We start from the raw sequence: 17347 nt of genomic DNA on the forward strand, positions 1-17347 counted from the left end.
CCAATTTATTAAGAAGATAATATTTGGTCACCCTTTTCCAATCAGCACAGGAACTGGAAAAAAAAATTCAGACCAACCCCACAAACCACCAGATTTTACATATTAAGTTCTAATTATTAATAGTATTCCTAGTGTCAGGACTGAATTTTCCCAATATCTACAACTGTTTGTGAAAAAGCTCTATAAGACATATAAAAAGAATTTCTCAATAAAAGTCCCTAAATGTGTACTGCACCTCTAATCACTAAAAGGGGCTGTAAAAATAAATGCTTCTCTCTCTTATTCTTCAATTTACCACCACCCTTCCCCCCAAAATACTCTGAAATAATGACAGAAATTACCTTTGATTTTAAATTTTTATTATTATAAAATGAAAAGAACTGGTTTGGAAAAAGCAAGGCCAGAAAAGGGCTTTTCAAGTCATTTCTTATTTTAGCAAAATCACACAGAAAAGACCAGTTGCCAATTGCACAATCTGACCATCATTATACACATGTATGTGGGGACATAATTAACGAAATGCTTTCCTTCATTTTTATAACGCCCGTGACTAGAATAAAATAGTTACTTTAGGTAAAAAAAATGCCAGATCTAAAAATAAGAGGCCTGCTACATTGAATGACGTCTGAGAAATTCTGTTACAGGAAAACACACCTAGTTTCTAACATACCTTCTTCTGGAGTAGATACCACCAAATGAAAATGAAGAAAGCATGTTTCTAAACTTGGTCACAATAAAACTTCCTAACAACAAATTCAAGTAGTATTAGAAGCCTGTGACAGAGGGTTATTACAGAAACTAACTTCTGGCAAACACTCAAAGTAAAACCTGTTTAAAAGTCCAAATTAAAAAATATGTTTTATGCTTGTTTTAATTGGGTTTAAAGTGCACATAGTATCCATGACTGTTGTGAAGGATACAATATAAAAGTCCACTGTACCGTAAATGTTGGCAAAACTTTAACTACATCAGCACCAAGAAACATTAAGAGACTCCCTTCATTTGCGTTAGAAAATAATTATTTGGCACTGATAAAGCACTCCCTTGTGGCTTCCATCGTGCATGCTATCGTAATAGGAATAAAAGTCGGGGAGGTTCAATACTTTGCTAGATCCTATGTTAGAACTCAGAATTTAAGATATTCTAAACAAAAATTCAATTCTAATAATATATTCAAGTTGGGTTTTTTTTAAATCAAGAACCACAATATAAGGAGATCAGTACTTGTACTGACAAGAGGTACAGAATAAACTATTTAATTACTCATAAAATAATGCTCAAGTAAGTTTCACTTACAAAGTCAAAACTATTTACAGAAATATTTGGATTTCCCCAAATGCTGCACTGTGAAACAACCGGTAGTTAGTATTTAATTGTGTACCTTAACTACAATGAGCAGATTAAAAGCATAAAAGTCAAAATATGTCTTGAAAGAGTGGCACTCAACTACCAGTACTTTTCTTTCCTTTAAATAACATGCACAGAGGCACCCATTTGCACGGTTAACAACTACACAGTCTCTTTTAAGATCCATAGCAGTGATGACTGGAACCAGACTGAGGAAGAACAGAAGAGTCTCTTGAAAACAGTGATCAACATTTACATCTGAGTCAAGTCTCTCAGAGCATAAGGATTTTACTAGCCAGCTGCAGGGATGCTCTAGTTAGGAGACTAGATTAATGCCAGTATTTATTGAAGGTTTAGCTTCAAAAAGGAAACAAGAAGGGATATTTCTTAACATGGCATACTGCCAAAGTCTTAACCAACCACACCATTGTTCTTCCAAAAGAAGTTACAATGTGAATCGAGGGTGGTCTCTCCTGTTATACCAGCATGCCAGAATGCAGAAAGCATCCATTCAGGAAGAGAAGACACTCCTAGGTCACCATTTTCAGTGAGAGAAAGCCACAGGGTTGGCAATGCATCCTGGATCTCCATGACCTGGCTCCAATTCACCATTATTCGCATTTTGCATCAACGTCTTCATTCACCCACTCTGCAAACATGACTATTCCCACACTGCAAGTGTGGCCCACACTTTGCTGCTCCAGATCTCTTGCTCATGCCATCCTTACTGCCTTTTCTCTACTACAACCTTTTCTGCCAAAAGCTATCCATCTTTCACCCAAATGACAATTAGGTTTTCCAGGTTCTCCCAGTCATAGGCTTATTCCCTCTCCCTGTCCAACTGCAGCACTTTGTTTTCTCTCATTCTGTCTTGCCTTATGCAGTCTGATTAGTGAGTTCTTTGAGTGCTCTATGCCTATCTTGCTTATCTACCTATCTCCAACAAGAGCTAAGAGTTCCACACCCACAGGCCTGGTTTTAAAGATTCAAGCTCAACACTTTCAAATGCATATAGAAACCTCTATGCATTTGTGGAACACAACTTGTCTTGGGATAAAATGCTATGAAATCCGGATTAGGCTTAGATGGGATACAGTGATAAGGACCTAGATATCCATTAAGTATGTCCTGGGGCTCTCCAGAGCATGTCTAAGCACAGATGTGGTAGTATAAAATTGCATTCTTCTTGCAGCTAGTCCAACTGAAAAATAATAGAACTCGCCATAATACAAGCCCCTACATGTGCTCAAAGCAAGGCTTTGCTTCACTAGAAGTCTAAAATGTAATATAAAATGGATATTCACAAACTCAAAGAGAAGTATGGGTTAACTAGGAGCAAGACTCGGTTACCAGGACAAAGGTGCCTTTATCAACTAGTCTCAATTCATGGTCTGGCATATTTATTTATAGCACCAATAGAGAACTTTAGTGATTTAATGAACTGGAAAATATGATAAATTCTCAGTAATTCACATGAAAGGAGAAAAGCAGTCATATGAATAATAAAAAAAATGGCTAATTAAAAAGACTTTTATATGTGGCTTTGAAATGTGTTTTGCCTGTACGTACCACTGAATGGATGAATTTCCACTCCCAATGTTCATTAGACACTCCCAATCTTCAAATAGAGTAATAAAACAGGCTTGTGTGTACAGAACTGAGTATGAGTAGTTGAGAAACTCCCGCCCACCCCACAAACAAACCACACTGCTAGAATTGGGTGAGGTGCAATTTTAGATGACTGCAGAGCAGGAGGATGAGTAGAAATTTTCTGAGCGTACTTCTTAAATGCGTGAGACTATGCTTTGTGCTTACCATGAAGAATCAGATCGTTAAGTAATCAAGTGTGCTTTGGTTTTTATTTTTGAAAAATAAGTATTTCTCCACTTCCAACTCTATATATTACCTTAAAATATAGGAACATGCATAAATGAAGACAGTAATATGAATAGCTGAATCTTCTGGCTATGGCTGGAGTCTCTGCCTAGGCTAGTGTATTTATGAAAGGAAACTTATCACTAGCAATGATAATACAAACAAAACTGTTTTAATGTAACTGAATTGTGTGTGTTGGGATGGGGGAGCCCTGCTTGAATTCTCATATAAAGATTAACTGGTTACAAAATTATATATTTTTTGGAAGGTGGGGTGAGGTAAACACATTCTATGTTTCGCTTGTTTGATGTGTGCATGATTTAAAAGCATGAGGGATTTTAAGGGTTTTGAATTGCACTGGTTAAGAAAGTACTTATTTGAAGTAGGCACAAGGGGCTGGATCCCTCTGAAACAAACCTCCTGACCACTCAACATTTGGTAGGGGTGATGATTTATAACCAAAAGCCCTCACAGGAGGGACCATTTGCTCAAAACAGGAAACCCTCTCCTGGAGAGTTTTCTCCAGGAGAGTCACAACACACAGACTGGTCCACAGCATGGCTCTGCAATTTTTTTTTCTTTTCACTATTGTTGCTAGTTGTTTGACGGTCAACCCACAGGGCTCTGAGCAAAGGGAACATGACATTGAAGAACCAGTCAAGTCACTTATTTCCCCCCACCTCCGATCAGTGGGAATTGAGGATTTAGGAATGGCAGTGAAACAGCTTGGGTGAACACAGATTAGCTACCATGCAGTCCTTTGCCATAACTAATGTGCTACTCAAGGAGAAGCTCCGGGAGATGAAGCAACAGAAGTTGATTTTGTTAAAACGAATTATTCCTTGGCCTTACCTCCTTTAATGTTCTGTGTGATGAAACGGGAAGTATATATGAAACATTCCTGTTAAGATCGAAAGAGATGGTTGTCTTGAGGAAAAATACATTGTGTAACCATCTGAATTAGGAGGCGAACCAGCCTCTTTTTTCGGGGAATACCATTGTTACTTGAAAGAAAGAGTGTCAAAGTATACCTGTTTAGACTTATGTATCTGGCAGATATTTTCTCAAAAATGAATGAAGTAAACCTGTCACTTTGAGGAAAGCAGTGTTTATTACCTATGATAAAATTTGAGTCTTCAAACAAATATTAGAATTTTGCCACCATGAACTTGACAGCTTCCCAATACTTAAAAGACTGTTCTGATGGGACTGGTGGTAACAGTAAATGAAAGTGATTTTTTATACTATATAATGAAACATGTTAACATTTGGAAGATTTGCATAATTCAGTGCACCAATGTTTTCTAATGATAAAGCATTATGTTACAAAATCAGGCATGCTAAAATGATCCATTCAAGACCAATGGACTTCAATATAACAAGAGTATGAAAAATTCACAGATAAGGCTTTAGATTTCACAGAGCAATTTGCCTTATTAAAGTGTTGGTGGGGTAGCAAAGAATATCCACAATTATCTGAAAAGGCTACAAAAATGCCCTTCTTTCCACATATTTATGTGAGACCAGATGCTCTTGGTATGCATCACCCCAAAACATTCATTTATTTTTAAATTATAATTAAATGTTTTAATTTCTACTTCAGTAAATATCAATAGATGCAATAACTCCCATAAACAAAAGCTCTCTTGACATCTCAATTTTTAAGAATATAAAAGAATTCAAAGGCCAAAAAAGTATATAAACAGTGATGCACACTATTATTAGGAATTTGAATTTTATTGAAAGTGTGGTGAAAAGGCACTTAAAGACTTTCAAAAAGGTTCTTAAAAGAGAATCTATAAATGATCAGGGTCAGGTTTTTACACATACCTGCTCTTTAGTTCATAGCCCTAGAAAACAATAACTAATTCTCAGAGCAGAATTCCCAAACATTCACTCCTGGTTTTTTTTAGGTAAATTCCATGGTGAACACAAGAGCAACATGACAATATCTGCCACAAAAATTAACAGCAGTAAAGGAACGTCATTGTTTCTGACACTGTTTGGCATTGCCCAACCCCAGAAAATTCACAGAATCCTAGGTACAAGATAATTTCAACTGATATCCTCTTTGCAAACCTTAAGAGAAAAATTCAAATGTACTTTCAGTAGATAACCATTCCTAGAAACTTCATATAAACTCACAAGAAAGAAGTGAGTATTTCTCTCTGAAAATCTGCATCCCCTTATATCACCTTTCCTTGCGGCAACTAGAAGTAGTAACCTTTGCTGTTTCCCCAAAGGAAGAATGACTGTCAATGTTTAAGAGAATTTGTTACTTATCTTTATCACTCATTTAGAGATACACACTAGGCAAAATCTGTTGCCCCCCACATCCATTTTAAAGCCTCCCTATATACTATTATCTATATAGTATAGTATGTGATATTATGCAATATCAAAACCTGCCTGTATATTAAAATAGCAGAAAAGAGTCTGCTGGAAATAAAGTTTAGGTTAGGATTTTGCAGAAGTTCACATAAAGGAAATATTTAATTTATCAGCAACAACTTTTCTCTATAAAATAAGCTCTTCCTAAAGAGCCAGTATCCAAACACTTTCATGTCTTCATTCTTAAAAAAAGAAAAAACTAGTAGGATCCTGAGTCCTATAAGTACGTCATATTCAATTGTATATTTTTATAGAAAGATTGCAAAGTCAAAATACATGTTGCCCCCGTTTTGAACACTGATTTTTCTATAACCCATCCCAAACACAATCATCCATTGACATTCTTAACCCACACCCACCTAGTCAAGTACCTCACTGCCTGGTGATGACTTTGAGTACAAACCAGGGGCTACTTGCCAACAAGAGTCCAGGATCAATTTTGACATTCTGGGGAATCTTTCATGGTAAGATAAGAGAAAGCAGTTAACACAGTAACTCAGAATTTCAGGTAAGCATGAGCTGATCTCACAGATCCCCCCAAAATACTTGCTAAATGGTATTAACTTCAAAATCTATTAATGCAAAGAAGTTATACAGCACGTATTAAAATAGGAACTGACATCCTCTGGGAGAGAGGTAGGGAAGTCTTCCCTGGTATACAGACTGCACAGAGATGAGAAGTGAATTTACATGGGCACTGTCTACTGCCCTGCCCTGTTAGATGACCTCATTCAAATGACAGCAGCTCTCCACTTCCCAAGGCCATCAGAGAGGATGAGCAAAGAAATCACAGGAAGGGAGGGAGCACTCTGGGATGTACCCTATCAGCCCATGTGGGGTGGGCTGGACTGGGAAGTGAAGGATAGGGGTAAGAAGGAGCAAGTAACACAGCTGCCCAGAGGCTACCAAAAACTGCATCTTGAGAAGGATGTACATCTGAATGACGTCTCACCATTTTTAATGCTGCCAATTAAGTTTATCTTGGGATAAGATGCCTGCTACAACCCTAATTAAGAATTTTATCATTTTTTAGATTCTCTAGGAATAAAGATACCACTTTCCCAATAGCACATCTAAATGTGGTTTGACTTATTGTGTTTGACCTTTCACTATATTTTCCAAGAGTAAATATATGAAGCTAGGTGGTGGTCTGCACATAAGCCCTTTTCTATCCAAAGAAACCTAAAGCATACCAAAGCCAAGAGCCAAAATCAATCCCTTGCTATAGAGTAGGTAAGTGTGCTGGTGCTTGTAAGCAAGACCACCACTCTAAAATAACTGGATGTAGAGAAGTAATGAAACAATGATTAAAAAAACAAAACAAAACAACTTCAACTAAAGGAAGCAAATACTTACAGGGGTCCTGAAATCAAATGTAGAACTGTATAAACAAGGAGTATTTTCCTACTGGGCTATCCATTAATTGCCTAAACTGAGGGAAACTTTGTGATTCGGCAGTAGAAAAGAAGGCCAGTGTTTTCAATTTAGCCTTGACCAATAGTACTGACTACTTAGGGTCTAATATAAAATAAATTTGGAACAGTGGTTATTTTCAAAAGAACAAGTCATCACAATAACTATGGATACAAAGCTAATCAGAGTTTCAAGGGCAAGACAAATTCATCATGTGGATATGTTCAGAATAGTCATTCTTCTGAAATTTTGTTTCTAGTATTAATCATTGTTTAATAGTTTTAAGGTTAAAAAGTTTATACTCTGAATACAAGCCCACTCTTGCTCATATACTATTAGTACAGAAAAATTAAGTAGAGATAAAACACACAAACTGAACTAGATATGCCTTGAAGGAAAAATAATAGTAGAAATTGAAGAAAATGTTGCATTTTTTGTGTGTATAGGTACCAGATATTGGGTTTATGCATTTCTAGAGACAGACATAAGGGTCTGGATTTACGTTCTATTCTTTCTATTCTTTGGTTGCTTGAACTATTTCTAAAATAATCACCTTCTTGCTAATGAAACATTTATTTGCACAGCAATTGCCACCAGTATAAATCTACAAATACTCCTTATTTAAAAAAGAGAAGAAAAAGGAGTCTGATTTTTGGGCCTATTTTTGGATTTGAAGGGCATAAAAGGAGTCTGGAAACACTGTAAACAAAACTTAATGAAAAGACTATTTAAATAAAAAGACTGATACAATGATTGCTGTAGGGATGACTGCAGTGTACTCTTGTTCTAGAAACTGAAGGTAAAGAACTGAGATCCTTTGATTTTCTGGATTTAGTATCATATTCAATTATGTGTCCCTCTCTGGCTCTCAAGGGTTGCAAAATCACCTTCAGAGGGTAAAAGGCTCAAAGGAAACATGAAAGATGCCCTGAACATACAAGGTAATATGACAAGAGACCGAGTGTATTCCATGTGACAACCAGACCAGAAACTGTATCAATAGATGGACCCTACAAAAGAATTGACCATTTGCTGCTCAACATAAGGAAGAACATTTTCAATAATGAGAACTGCCCAAGGATGGAATAAGCTGATTCAAGCTGATAGTGAGTCCTGCATTGTTGAAGATGTTTAAGCTTATATTAGACAGCTATTTGGTGAAAATGATGCTTGTGTCATCTAATAAAAAATTCAAGATTTTACCACCATGCAGGCAAATGTAAGTAGGTTATCCACAGAGGAAAGAAATCAAGATGGCCTTAGACATCACCTCTAAAACACAAAATACTGACAACAAATAAACTGCTGCAAAAATTTGAGGAAAGAAAATAGTAAACCAAACATTTTCCATTTACTCCAACTCCCTTTCACACATGAAGATTCAGAGAAGCCTCTCTGTATCTAGTTGGTCTAGAACCTTGCAAGTAGACCATTCCAGGTACCCTTGAAAGAAACTACTTGAACACACCATAAGTACTAGAATGCACAATAAAATTAAAGTTGCAAAAAAGGGAAAGGTGACACCACAATTGCTGTCAATATGTATCCAAGACTGAGGTAAATGGCACTAACCTTTTTAGAAGGACAACTTAAATGTGAAAAAAAAAAAAATGAGTCTCTAAATCAAATTCCAGATGATTAGAACAAAAGTAGGCTACAAAGAGCCTGGGGGAAGAAATCAATACACTCAATTCTTGTCTCCTTAACAAAGGACGCCAATTTTCTTGCATTCCACTGACCAGAGAAATACAGAGTAAAGAAGACTTTTGAACAGCTCACCAATAACTAGAAGAGTTGAAAACAGATTACCTTCCAAATCTCTAGAGAAGGTGAAACCAAAAACAGAAAAGAAAGGAAATAACAAGAACACACAAAAAAGAAGAAAACTAATGGTTGTATTTCACTTTAAGAAACTGACATTTGCAGAATGGTTGAAGAACAAAATACGATATTTACGAGGCATATGAGTATTTTGAAAAGCTCCCCAGTGATGTCACTGTCCATACCCTTAGTTAAAAACTAATCAAAATAGCACAGATTCTAAATACAATTCACATAATTCAGGGGTGAACCAGGGCAGTTGGCTAGGCTTTTCTGACAGTTAAGTGACCTGGTCCTACACACTGGCCCAGTTTAGCAATTTAATGATAGTATCTTACTTAATCCTCATATCCACTCTACATATTATTATCTCCATTATAAATTATTACATTTAATGAAACTTCTCTGTTACTTGTGGATACACATCATCAGTGATGAGTCCACAAATGTGAAATTACTATTCATATGCTGCTTTATGAGAAACTCTAGGAAAAAAAAAAAAAAGGAAGATAGACCACGTTCATTCATTCAAAAATATTTACTGAACACCTACGTAGCAGGCACTATTCTAGATGCTTGGGACACACTACAGAACAAACAAAATTTTGCCCTCCTGGAACCTACTCTGATAGGGGTGGGAAAGAAAGAGGAAATTTACAAAAAGCAAAAAAATGTTATCTAGTAATTGAGACAGGGTAATGTTAATGCTGAGGAAAAAGAAAAAGTAGAATACTATAGGAGGGAAGCAGCTTTCAATTATAGAGGATGGCCCTCGCCAACAAAATGATATTTTAGTAAAGACTTGAAGGAGGTGAGAGTTGGCCATGAAGTTATGGGGGTGAGGGGGATACCACAGGCAGAAGGAAAATGGCGCAAAGGCCTCAAAGTGGGAATGTGTCTGCCGGGTTCATATTCAAAGAAGAGAAAGGAGGTAAAGACGCTGCAGTGAAGAGCAGGAGAGGAAGAGAATAGGGAGAAGAGGTCAGTAGTGGGCAGACTGTGTAGGGTTTTATGAATCATTCTAAGAAATCTGCTTTAATTCTAAGTGAGATGGGCAGCCACTGGAGAATTTTAAACGTGATTTCACTTGTTTCATAAAGATCACTCTAGTTGTTAGGTTCACGACAAATTGCAAGGCACCCAGACAAGAAGACAAGGAGTCCAATTACTCATTACTAGGTCACTGCACTACTCCAGGCAGTAGATGGGGGAGAATTGGACAAGGGTGCAATAGCAAAGGTGGGAAAGCAGTGGAATTCTGGATTTATTTTAAAGGCGGAATTCTGAAAACAGAGCAACTAGACTTGCTGACAGCTGGGACGTAGGCTGAGAGAGAGAAAGAAGTGTCAGGGTGACTCCAAGATTTATGGCTTGATTAACCTGAAAAATGAAGCTGCCACCAACCAGAATGGAGTAGGCAATAGGTGGAGCCTGTATGCAGGGGGAGATCAGAAATTTGGCTAGGTCCTGTTAAAATTGAGGTGTCTTTTACACATTCAAGTAAAGATGCCAAACTAACAGTTGCATATACAAGTTGGGAATGTAAAAAAGACGTCCAAGCTAGAAATATAGATTGGGAGTCTCCAGCAGCTACATGGTATTTCATTAAAGCCTTGTGACTGTTTGTGACAAGAGTCTGACAAGGACTGAGCCCCGGGCACTCCAAATTAATAGGCTAGTGAGAAGAGAAAACCAGCATAAATTAAAAAGAAAAGAAAAGAAAAGAAAATCTATGATAGCCTCAAAATCAAATAAAGAAAGTATATAAAGGAAGAGACAATGACCAATTATATAGAGCTGCCAACAGGTAAAAATGAAAAATGATGTCCAGGTTTAGCAAGTTGGGATGTTTTTTGGTAAAGCTCTGGTGACTCCCTATCCCCACACCAACCAAGAAGGCATGACTATGCAATGAATATGATGGTCTGCCTTCTAAAGAACTGAATTCAGTTTTCTAAAAACTACCCACAAGGAAGGGTTTAACTCCAACTTAATATTTAGGAATCACAGCAGTAGATTTGATAAGGAAACTCGATGCAGGTGCTGAAGGTCATTTGCTAATAGCCAATTTCCTCCCCTTAAAAAAATAAATAAACCTCTAGGTAAGTTGGACATAAGATCGATTTCCTTTGCCTGTTGAGGAACTATCACAAACCAATAGTCAACAGCGTACCACAGTTTTTCCTATTAAAATAAAGAACATGTTTGCATACTGTCACTCCTATTTGATACTGTTTCAAAAGCATTTTATAACATTACAGAATGCTAACTCCAGCGCAACCTGCCATAAAGAGAAACAGAAGGTATAATTATTAAAAGTAAACACAAGTATCACAATCTGCAACTGATTACATAACTAGGAAACCCAAGGAATAAATTGCAAAGTTCTTAGTTTAAGGAGCCAGCTATAAAACGAATATACAAAAATTAAAAGGCATCTTATATCAACAATAATCAATGTGAAGAATCCATCTCAACAGCAAAAAAAAAAAACAGAAATACCTAGGAAGAACCCTAACGGGAAATGTCCGAACATCAATGACGATAACAAAACTCAGTTGCAAGAGATGAAAGACCTAAAAACATTTTATGTCAGTCAGTAGCAACACTGACTACTCTACAGATGGCAGGCCTTGCCAAAGGACCCAATCAGTATTCTCTAGTTTTAAAGATTCATCAAGAGAATCTTCCATGTTAAGAAAGGAGATTTAACATACATATATCCAATTACACTCTTAAACTAAAGTGACAGATGTGATTTTTCTAGAAGAAACAGACTCAAGGACTTGAAAAACTGGAGAGGAGACCACAACAAAATCAAGAAAGTATAAAGCAGATGGACAAGTGGCAAATGTCTCAGCAGATAAGAAAAGCAAACCCCTAAACCTACAGTGAGAAAACACTCCAATGTACTCAGCATAACTCATAAAATAAGGTTAACAAAGGCGGTTTGAGGGGCTGTTAAATGCCCAGATGCTCTCCCCACTACCTCATGGTACATGCTCATGGAGACCTGATAAGTCTTGGACTGTGAGAGTACGGGAAGCTTCCCCAAAATGACTACAGAAGGAGGAAGCTGACACCTCAGCCAGATTCCTCTGCAAACTTCAGCAGTTAGACCCCTTTATTCAGGGCTGGACACTGGAAGATCATTCTGAAGAATCCGACCACCACCAGCCCAAAAGGAAAGACTCTACAATGACGCTAGTGAAAAACTCAGAAAGGACAGTATACAGAGAAGACTGACAGGGGGACAGACTGAGGGCCCGGGAGGAAACTGCTCATAGACTTTTAAAGCTATGTGCATGTATTAATTTTAAAATAATCTTTATCTGAAAGAATTTAAGCGAATATAATTTTTTTTTTAAAGAATGGTGGGACTTGCTCTACCAGTATTTCGAAGCATTCTAAACCTACAAAGAAAAAGATATGGCTTTAAGAATAGAAATTAATGTGCAGATGAGTAAGACCTAAAACAAAAACATACTGTAAAATGGTCAAGAACTTAAAATGTAATAAAGAAAAGATCACAAGCCAATAAGGAAAGGATGGACTATTTATTTAACAAATGATGCTGGTAGAACTGGCTAAGGGGGGATGGGAGTAGCATTGCATAAGATCAATTCGTAACCACACACGATTACAGTAATAAAAAATATATTTCCAAATCTTTTGTTTCATTTACCTCAACTTTGGCATTTTTACCATATATGTTCATAAGGAAAAATCATAAAGGACGAGATAGACTTAATAAAATAAAAATGAAAACACTGTTTGGAAAACATCATAAAGAGAATTACAAGACATATAATGAAGTACAGAAAAAAATCACTACAGATGTGATAAAGACATGCTTCTTTTATAAACAGACATTTCAAACTATTTTTCAAAAATGATCAATTAAGGGTAAAGTAGACAAACTAAACTCAGCTAAACTTACAGCTCCCAAAAGGAAAAACAAGAAAAAGCAAATTTTTCATAAAATAAGGTTAACAAAGGCTGTCTGAGAGATAAAGGCCCAGATGCTCTTCTCATCTCCTCATGGTACACCACTGGCCATGGAGACCAGTACAAGTCTTAGACTAATAACCAAAAATTATAAATTAAACGTAAATAAGCATCACATTTTTGCAGAAAATTAGCAAAGATTAAATACCGGAGCGCTGACACGCTATGGGGAGGACAGACAGGTATCAGGGCATCCCAATTTGGCAATATCCCTCAAGAGTCATAAAATCGCTGCCCCAGGAATTCTACTGCTATAAATCTAGGTTTGGCAAGTAAAAGATACTGAGCCTTTCAGACAAAGACATTCATCAGCTCTGCTGTGTCTGCTATTACCTACTGAGCCTTACTTCCTGGCCAGCACCAGGGCCTTTCCGGATATGTTCATTTCACCTCCCCAAAACTCTATGGTGCAGCCATCATTATTACCCCCCACTTTACAAGTGAAAAAAAAAAGTTAAAGAATTAGTTAATTAAGGTCCCTTAGCTAAGAAATGGCTAAGCTAGGATTTGTACTATATTCTCAACCATTAAAATCAGAAATAATGTAAGTCAAAACAACAGAAAATTAGTTAAATCAACCTTGGGGATATCCATCATTACAACACTATTTCAAAGAAGATTTAAGGGTACAGGAAATGTCCATGATATAATGCAAAGTGAAAGGGCAGTTTTAAAATTACAGATACAATTAAACCACCAATGTTATTTTGAAATATGCCTATGCAAATAAAAAGAGCCAAATGGAAGCACATTATCACATTAACTATTATTTACTTCTGATGAAGTGTTGTGATTTTTATTTTCTTAATTTTTTTGGTAATTTCTAAGATGTCTACAACAGGTATAACAATTTCTTTTTTATTTTTAAATGTTTAAAAACCATAGATATAATAGGAATTTTCCATTGTAGTTGCTTTATTTGTTAAAAAAAAAAAAAAAAGGAGATAATAATTATACATTAAGGCACACTTCGAAGGAATTTTGTTTCTGGGTGACTAGATTGAAAGACACACTAAATGAGAAGGCCTAGCAGTAAAAATTTTAAATATGCAATAGAAAAAGGAAAGAAAAGGTACGAGGATACTCTCTTAGCAAAACAGCACTACTGTAGAATACAAGGTCCATCCAATGATGGAGTTTTCCATCACCATTATTCTATTTTCATAGACTGAAACAGGATAAATAATTGGCCTTGCAGAATTTGCTGGATAGCCTGGACAACTGAAATTTAACTAGCATATAAAATGAGGAATAGTTGGACAAGAAAATCTCATCAACTACCAATACACACTCAGAATCATTGGAGCCCTAAAGGTATTCTGGACTTGACTAATTGAATTCTGATTATTACACTGTAAAGTGTGAAAGGTTTCAAAAAATTAAATAAAAGCCAGAGAAACTTAAATGGCCCGTTTCTGTACTATTTTGTTCTGAACAGTTTTAACAGTTTCTTATTAGATAAATTAGAATTAGATGGCTACAGCATACTTGTTTTGAGCAGAGAAGAATAAATTTTTTAAATTGATCTGTTTGGATGTGAACGTTGGAGGAAGGAGGGTGTAGGCGAATTCACAGAGGAACTATGACTTTCCTTTATTATTTTAAAGTGCAACATTTCAAGAGGCTTAACTATTTGTGAAGAGTTCCATTCAAGGCACTTTCTAGGAATAAAGCGATTTAAAACGCTGATAATGATTATTTTGCCACAAATCCAAGCTGTTTTTCCACGGCTGTGGAAGGATTACATTTCACTTTGCAAATTTCTTAAATATGAAATATCTTAGGACTTCAAAGAAATGACGCATACAACTCTTAGGTTTACGTGTCCCAGAGGAAAACTGCTTAGAAGTCACTTTCCCAACTCATTTTGAAACTTTGTTAAACACATTTTTGGCGCAAAAACTGGGAAAGAAGGAATGATCAGGAGAGAACGATATAGTTGCTAGCAGTATCAACCTACACAACTACACTGATAAAATGATTCTGTGGAAAGAAAACCTGAAACAAAACTAAATGAGCTCACCCTTACTTGTGAGGCCAAGAACTGAAATGAGTGTTCGAAAATCTTCAGTAAAGGAAGAGTCCTATTTGGAAACCCAACAGTGTGAGAACCCGCCCACTTCCCCTGCAGGACCCGTTGCTACGGGAACCGGTTGTAACCCTCTAGAGTGTGCAATTTTAGAGAGTATAACTTGGGAAAGGGGATCCTCCCTGAAGCCGGGGAAAGGCCAAAAGGAACCGAAGTAGTTTAAAAAGGGGAGGGGTGCTTGTTACTCCTTGGCTGTGGCAGGGGGTAGGAAAAGGCAGTTTTGGTAATCCCGGCAGAAACCCAAAATATCATTTAGAACAACGTTCTGGGTGCGAGTTCAGCTAAAGTTTGGACCATTTGAGACGCTTTCCCCCCTGGCGGGTAAGAAACAGACCTCTGGGAGTTCCTGTCCGTGGAAAAATGAAGCTGGAGTTTCATTCCATCAGCTACAAAGTGCATGCTACTTCGTAAAACTATATCCTCAAGGTAGAAAACTATGCTGCACACTGGAACCACCTGGGGAGTCTTTTACAAACGACACTGTGACTTAACTGGTCTGGGCTGAGACTTGGGCATGGGGAGTTTTAAAAAGCTCCCCTGTGATTCTCCTGTGCTGTCAAGAAGTTTGGGAACTACGGTATTTCACGATTTGGCGAGGTGGCGGGGAGTTTTAGAGAAAGAAAGAGAGAAAGAGAATAATCCCCCTTTGTCTTTTTAGGGCTAATAATAGAATTAGCTGCCTTTCTCCAAGCACTCAAGGACAATAGGTTGCTTGATAAATAGGAATCCCCAGCAAGCCCTAATAATACTTTCTTTGAGATAAAAAGCCAGGCAGCATAAGCCTTTTCTTCTTAGTATCCTTCTTACCCAAACACCAAACTTCAACATCTACTGTAAGGGCGACTGGGACACGGATGCCACACAGAACTTGGAGGACAGGTTCTAAAGCTCAGAAGAAAGCCGACTCCGCTACCGCCCACCATCAGTCCCCGGGTCCCTGCAGGGTCCAGGGCTGGGCAGGCCCATGCTGTCTAGCCAGGGGCCCCCAACTCGGATCCCGCCCCCGAGGCCCCGTTGCCAACATCTCAATAAAGTTACTTGAGGGAAGTTTGCTCCGGTTTCCAAAGGCGCGCCTCCCCGGGTGAGGGGCGCGGCCCCGGCCACCTGCTCGACGCCCAGGCTCCCCGGCCGCGCCCCCTCCACAGAACCGATCCCCGCCACTTTCGGGGGTCGCGAAGTGCTGTGCAGCCCTACGGCCGACCGGAGCCCCGGTGGGCTCGCCCCGGTCCTCCCCGGGACCCCTCGGCCGCCTTTCGCCTGCTTCTCGGCCCGGGGAGGCGGGAGGGATGAGTACGCTCAGCCTGGAGCGCCTCGGTAAGGCGCCAGCGCGGCCAGCGCTCCAGAGTCTGAGGGGGAAGCCTGGGCGCCCCCGCAGCCCGGGCCAGCAGCCCACGACCCAGACCCGGCCCCGCCGCACTCGGCCCCTCCGGCCCGCGGCGAGCGCGCGCCCCTAGCCCGTCGTACCGGCGCTGCGCACGCGCGGAGGCTCCCGCCGGTCCGCCCGCGGCGCCCTCACTCACCGCCCGCGCTCCTAGTCGCCTCGAGCGCCGCCGCCACTCGCGCCGCTCGCCGCCCCGGCCCGGTGCCCGCTCCTCAGGCCCCGGTCCGGGCACTCGGGGGATCCAGCGCCCGGCGGGCTCGGCGGGCACCCGCACGCAGGGCACGCTCCGCGGGGCCGCGCGCGCGCGCCCGGGCGCTGGGAGTGGGAGGGCCGCCCTGGAAGCGCGCCCAGGGGCGGCTGTGAATACGGAGCATGCGCGCTGCCCGCCCCTCCCCATGGTCCGGCTGCGGAGTTGGACCCGAACCCTGGACCTGTGCAAAGACGGAAGATGGAGGACTAGGAATTCCCTTCTTTAGGAGGCACCTATGCCCTTGTTCTACAAAGTACAATTTCGTCTCTGGTCCATTCATCAATTAACGTATTAAACACTTGCTGAGCACCTACTTTGGCAGAGCTGCTGTGTGGATACAGAACATTCTCCCGGAACGGGGTTCCAGATTGCCTTTGGGACTCCTTTTCCAGCACTGATTCCAGCCCTTTCTTTGGACAGATGCGGAGAGTGCAAACATAAGCATCCGGCAGTACCTGAAACTGCAAACCTTAACCACATTCTTAAGAAGTTTGGGGAAGGAGAGGCGCTTCTTTGAGAAGCCTGGAAGGATAGGCAGAGTCGGAGTGAGAAGATAAGTTCACCTGGGGAGAAAGAAGAACATAAAGGCATAAAAACAAAAAGATCAAAGAATATGTGAGCATATGAACCCTCTAAGAGACCATTTTAACCCTTGTTCATAGTGAAGGGTGAGAACGATGGCTGGAAGGGTAGTTGAAGCCTGCGTGGAATGATCTTTTAATACTTAGCCCAAAACTTCAGCTTTATTTAGTGGGTAATTGGAAGGCACCAA

At 39.3% G+C, this 17347-nt stretch overlaps 1 protein-coding gene across 2 annotated transcripts in view; it reads right to left on the minus strand.

Moving 5' to 3' along the window:
- BTBD3 (BTB domain containing 3) overlaps window positions 1–16992 on the minus strand; it is a 35476-nt gene extending 18484 nt beyond the window's left edge. Inside the window, exon 1 of one of the 2 annotated variants that reach the window (XM_077115188.1) lies at window positions 16890–16992. The gene's annotated coding sequence lies outside the window, so the exon portion shown is untranslated. Of the gene's footprint in view, window positions 1–16464; window positions 16584–16889 lie in introns of those variants that run through there. The other variant, XM_077115190.1, reaches the window with a different exon arrangement.
- Between the last annotated feature and the right edge of the window lie 355 nt (window positions 16993–17347).

Source organism: Tamandua tetradactyla, chromosome 1 (genome assembly GCF_023851605.1).
Source record: "Tamandua tetradactyla isolate mTamTet1 chromosome 1, mTamTet1.pri, whole genome shotgun sequence".
Taxonomy (NCBI): Eukaryota; Metazoa; Chordata; class Mammalia; order Pilosa; family Myrmecophagidae; genus Tamandua; species Tamandua tetradactyla.